Source organism: Malaclemys terrapin, chromosome 1 (assembly GCF_027887155.1).
Source record: "Malaclemys terrapin pileata isolate rMalTer1 chromosome 1, rMalTer1.hap1, whole genome shotgun sequence".
NCBI lineage: Eukaryota > Metazoa > Chordata > Testudines > Emydidae > Malaclemys > Malaclemys terrapin.
In genome coordinates this window covers 100850763-100856980 of record NC_071505.1, presented here as the reverse complement: position 1 = coordinate 100856980, position 6218 = coordinate 100850763, and the positions used below count along the sequence as shown (strand labels likewise).

The 6218-nt window shown below is 48.9% G+C and overlaps 1 long non-coding RNA gene across 1 annotated transcript; it reads right to left on the bottom strand.

Annotated features, from left to right (window-relative positions):
- Nucleotides 1–732: 732 nt before the first annotated feature.
- On the bottom strand, nt 733–2567 carry LOC128830449 (uncharacterized). Its single transcript, XR_008443581.1, has 2 exons — nt 1895–2567; nt 733–1057 (listed from the first exon to the last, which is right to left on the bottom strand). It is a non-coding gene; the product is annotated as an uncharacterized LOC128830449 (long non-coding RNA).
- Between the last annotated feature and the right edge of the window lie 3651 nt (nt 2568–6218).

Genomic DNA, 6218 nt, shown 5'->3' with positions numbered 1-6218 from the left:
TGGGGGATGAACCCCTGGATGGCACCACCTATGCCCTACCCGCCACCATGGCAATACTGGACGCCATGGACATCATACCCTCGGGAACACATGCCCCGTGGCCATTCGACCAGGCGCAACACTGATCCAGTGCCGTCTCCTAATGCATATGCTAGTGACACGAGACGCCTGGCAACACAGCCACGTTCCCAGGATAAACCTAGCCCTTCTCCTGGTCCAACAGATCCGGAGTTAGCACCGGAGGAAGCATTACTTCCCCTTCCTCCCACTCCCTCTGATGAATATACAAAATTCCAGGACCTCTTTAAGAGAGTTGCTAGTGACCTGAACATTAACTTGGAAGTGGTTCCCAAACAACAGCATGAGCTAACGAACATCCTACAGCCCCCTTCTTCCTCCAGAGTGGCACTTCCAATTAACGCAGCCCTTTTAGAACCCGCTAAGTCCATCTGGCAGACTCCAGCGACAAGCCTACCTACCTGCAAGCAAGCGGACAAGAAGTATTTTATTTCTCCAAAGGACTCTGAATTCCTTTTTACCCACCCAGCACCAAACTCATTGGTAGTGGACGCTGCGAACCAGAGGGCCAGACAACAGTATTCTCGTTCTGCCCCACCTAACAAGGATAACAAACGACTGGACCTGTTTGGTCGCAAGGTCTATGCATCCTCCACCCTCCAATTTCGCATAGCTAATTATACTGCAGTCCTGGCAAAATACGACCATAAAAACTATAAGTTAATGGACTTTATTGATGACATTCCAGAACAAAGAAAACAACAGTTCAGAGCTATAGTTTCTGAGGGCCAAGCCATTTCACGCACCGCTCTCCAAGCAGCCCTCGATGTAGCCAACACAGCGGCAAGATCTACCGCTACAGCGATAGTCATGCGACGGGGCTCATGGCTCTCCTCTTCCTTTTTTCCTCGCGAAGTTCAGAACACAATTGAAGATCTTCCCTTCGACGGTGACAAACTCTTTGCTGCTAACACGAATGAAGTGCTTCATTCAATGAAAGACTCCAGAACAACCCTCCGGTCTTTAGGTCTCCAGACACCTACGGCAAGAAGACGACAATATCGATACCAACCATACCACCGGCCACGTTATCCCGCATTTACACAGCCTTCCCATAGACCGCAGGAACAGCAACAGCCGCAACGTCCACGACCAAGATTCCAGCGACGTCGCCCAAACTCTACAGGGGCGCCTCAACCCCCACCAGCTAATAGGCAGATTTGAAAACTTGGTCGAGGGTTTAGAAAGCAATGCCCTCACTTCAGCTGGCACACCAATCTTTGGACACCGCCTACGACCTTTTTTCCAACAATGGAGGAAGATTACCTCCGACAAGTGGGTCTTAGAGGTAGTTACAATTGGATACGTCATCCCCTTCCTCTCCTTACCTCCCACCCACCCACCCTCCCCGTCCCTCTTCAGGGACCCTTCTCACGAGCAGCTACTCCTCCAAGAGGTGCAACATCTCCTTCATCTGGGAGCAGTAGAAATCGTGCCAGAGCGACACAGAGGGAAGGGTTTTTACTCCCATTATTTCTTAACGGAGAAGAAAAATGGGGGATGGCGACCAATCCTCGATCTCAGGCGGCTCAACAGATTCATCAAAAAGCAAAAGTTCAAGATGGTGACCCTCAATACCATAATCCCAGCGCTGGAGCAGGGCGACTGGTTTTCTGCCCTCGACCTACAAGATGCCTATTTCCACGTCACTATACATCTGGCCCACAGACGTTTCCTCCGATTTACCCTTGGTTCCACACATTTCCAATACAGGGTACTCCCCTTCGGACTATCTACAGCCCCCCGTGCTTTTTCCAAACTTCTAGCTGTAGTCACTGCTCACCTCAGGAGACAAGGGGTAATAATATTTCTGTACCTCGACGATTGCCTCCTCAAAGCTTCAACATTCGACGAGGCGCTCCGGTTCACACGACTCACAGTCGAGTGCTTTCTTTCTCTCGGCCTACAAATAAACAAAGACAAATCCACATTACGCCCCACCCAGCACCTTCAGTTCATAGGCGCAGACCTCGACTCTCGGACCGGGCTAGCATCGCTCCCACCCGATCGCTACAATTCCATAAAACAACTGACCACAACTATTCGCAACAGCCCTCAGGTAACTGCCCGAGACTGCCTGCAACTACTAGGTCACATGGCCTCGTGCACTTTTGTCGTCCAGAATGCACGCCTACACATGAGGTGCTTCCAAGCGTGGCTGGCAACGGTTTACAAACCGAATATGCATTCTTTAAACAAGACTCTCTCCCTGCCTACTCCAGTCAAAGACTCGCTACGTTGGTGGACCGTCCACTCCAACCTTTGTTCTGGAGTCCCGTTTCTTCAACAGGCTCCATCACGCATTCTGACCACCGATGCATCTATGACAGGGTGGGGTGCACATATGTCTCATCACACAGTACAGGGACTATGGTCACCAACCGAGACCTCCCTGCACATAAATGTACTAGAACTTCGAGCCATTCGCAACGCGTGCCGTCACTTCCTGCCACTAATCAAACATCATCACGTACGCATAATGACGGACAACATTGCTTGCATGTTTTACATAAACAGGCAGGGCGGAGCTCGTTCCCATTCGCTGTGCACAGAGGCTATGAAGCTCTGGAATTGGTGCATTGTGAACAACATCCGGGTATCAGCTGCTTATCTTCCCGGAATCATGAACACCACAGCGGACGAACTGAGCAGACGCTTCCCATGGGACCACGAGTGGGAGATAGACGAGAAAACCATTCACAACGTATTCAGCATCTGGGGTTACCCAACAATAGACCTCTTTGCAACTGCAAAGAACAAGAAATGTCTCAATTTCTGCTCCAGAGCAGGACTGGGCAAACATTCCCTGGGGGACGCATTCATGATCTCATGGCACCGAAACCTATTCTATGCGTTTCCCCCGATACCAGTTCTCAACAGGGTTCTGATAAAAATACGAACGGATCGAGCCAAGGTGATCCTCATTGCCCCATCGTGGCCCAGACAACCATGGTTTCCCTTCCTCACCAGAATGTCAATCCAACCACCAATCTCCCTGCCGCTTATTCCGAACCTTCTATCTCAGCAGCACGGTCGTTTTCTCCACCCCAACCTGTCCATGCTTCACCTCAAGGCCTGGTTCCTACGTGGTTCTCCCAACGCGAATTAGATTGCTCCGAACAAGTTCAGGAGGTGCTCCTACATAGCAGAACGCAAGCTACTCGCAAGACCTATCTTCAAAAGTGGAAACGATTCACACATTGGTGTTCTGCCAAACATCTTTCTCCTACCTCGGTACCTCTTCCGTTTATATTGGACTATCTCTTGGGCCTTAAGCGATCCGGCCTTTCTTTCAGCTCCATCAGGGTCCATTTAGCTGCTATTACGACTTTCCACGACAAAATTGATGATACGTCTGTCTTTGCTCACGCTACTACGAAGCGTTTCCTCAAGGGCCTACAAACCTTATATCCAGACATTAAACAACCGACCACCCCCTGGGACCTTCATCTGGTACTGTCTGCCCTAACTCAGCAACCCTTCGAACCCCTAGCCACGTGCTCCCTTTTACACCTCTCCATGAAAACAGCGTTTCTAGTGGCAATTACTTCTGCCAGACGGGCAGGAGAAATAGCAGCTCTCATGGCTCATCCACCATATACGATATTTTTTAAAGACAAGGTTACCCTCAGATTGCATCCCAAATTTCTTCCAAAGGTTCACTCATCATTCCATATTAATGAACCCATACACCTCCCGACTTTTTTCCCGAAACCACATGCAAACTCCTTTGAAGCCTCAATGCATACACTAGATGTTCGCAGAGCCTTGTCATTCTATTTGGATAGAACCAAACCCTTTAGAACCTCCTCTAGACTTTTTGTCTCTGTTGCAGAGCGCTCCAAGGGCATGCCTATTTCTACCCAGAGACTCTCGAACTGGATCTCCCAGTGTATCCGACTGTGCTATCAGATGAAAGGGGTTGCACCTCCAGATGGCATTAGAACACACTCCACTAGATCTCTGGCTGCCTCCATCGCGTTCTTACGCAAAGTCCCCTTGGCTGACATTTGTAAAGCAGCCACCTGGTCATCTGACCATACTTTTGTTAAACACTATGCCCTTATTCAAGGCCCTTTATCTGACATACGCTTGGGCAGGGCGGTACTCTCGACGGCGTTCCTACCAGATCCGAAGTCCCTACCTCCTTAAGATACACTGCTTTTAAGTCACCTGTAGTGGAGCACCCACAGGGACATCTCTCGAAGAAGAAGAGGAGGTTACTCACCCTGTGCAGTAACTGACGTTCTTCGAGATGAGTGTCCCTGTGGGTGCTCCACTACCCACCCTCCTCCCCTCTACTTCGGAGTTGGGGGGCCTCCGTGGTAGAGAAGGAACTGAGGAGACCGGCCACGCATGCGTTCTATTACCCTAGAGTCACAGCGGGGGGGCAGATTCTGAGCATGCGTGGCCGCTATGAGTACTGCTGCAAAAATCTCCGGGCGAAGGCGCAGGGACGCACCAACACCTGTAGTGGAGCACCCACAGGGACACTCATCTCGAAGAACGTCAGTTACTGCACAGGGTGAGTAACCTCCTCTTCTTTTTTCTCACCGTATTATTTATTTATCTACTGTGAGCTTAGTATGTTAATTTAAATGATTGTTCAGCAAAATCTGAATGCTCTTAAAAGAAGAGATGAAAACTTAGGGTTTGGTCCATCCCTCAATGAAATCAGTGGAGAGATTGCCATTGACTTCAATAGGAGTAGTACAGAGCCCTTAGGGAGCCTCATTATCTTTACTTTTTTATTTATTTTGCTTATCAATGAGATTAGAAATTCACAACTGAAACCTTGATGGCAACTGAACGTCACACATCTTGCACTGCATTCATGCCCGTGACTACTCTGACAAGTGGGCCTGCATCCCAGCTGAGCTCTCATACGTTCAAGGAGTTGCAGTTCCCGCTGACAGCTGGAGGGGCTGGTGTGGCTCTTACTTTCAGGCAGCCAGGTGAGCGCCAGGTCAACTGAAGCCCGCAAGGCTGAGGAGATGGAGGCTGCAGGTGCAGCAACTGGTTAGGGAGGCAAAGATGCAGAATAGGAGTCTGAAGGGGACAAACTGAGGGGGCAAGGGCTGAAAGAGGAGAAAATGGGGCCAGAATTTCAGGGGGAGCAAATGAAGGGAGCTACCTTAAGTTCCCCCACAACCTCTACAACCCTGCAGAAGCTTCCTAGCTAGGTTGCCCTTGGCTCTCTCTCCCCACACTCAATAACTTTCCAGGGTCTCCCTCCTCCATACTCCCCATGGCAATGCTGACCCATCCCCATAGTGGCTCCTGTCACCTTCCAATTCCGGTCCCATTTGTGTCCCCCAACTTCTCTGGCTGCCTCTTCCCCAAAGATCCCTTGGCTTCTGAGTAATGCAAAACCAGGCTTCTACCTCCTTCAAATCGGTGGGACCCTGAGGAGAAAAGTTACAAATGGAGCTGCACAAAACTCGTCAGCTATGAATCTTTTTATCCAACACTTAAAAGATGGTGTTTATGTAACTGCTGGAGTTTCTACCAGTATGAAGGGCCAAGTGTCTTAATCTGTCATGTGCAGTATGGGTGATCAGCAAAAGCGGAGATTTTTCTCTTAATTTTTTAGAATGCAGAACAGCTTATGATGCTCTCCATGGTTTTTAATATCCTGATTAGGATTTGTATCAGAGCAATATAGTATGTCATCAGTATATCCTGATAACATGTTGGGGCTGCCACTTGTTTTTCTGAACCTTTTATTCCCTTCCTTTTTTCTCCTTTAATAGTGTTAGATGGAATCCTGGGGGTAAAAGTGAATGCACTGTAAAAGAAGGTGAAGCGCTTGTGGCAATCCAGCAGTTGTGGCAGAGTAAAGATGTGTGTGTTACTTGGGGGTATTGGAGCATTACCGAAAGAGGGCAGAGTTAAGGATACATGGGGAACCTTACCTGTGCATTTTCTGTTTTTTTCAGAAGTTTGATTTTTGTTCCTCTCAATGTTCTGCTAGCAGACGACATACCACCAAGCAACCTTAACTCTGCGTTGATTGAATTTCCTAGTTTTTTTTAACAGGAAAAGATATGTTGTTAGTAGGAGTAAGTAGTCATTTAGTCACTTGTACATATGCCTCAATTAGCAGACTGACCCAGACAGCCCCCTCCTGTCCCCACACA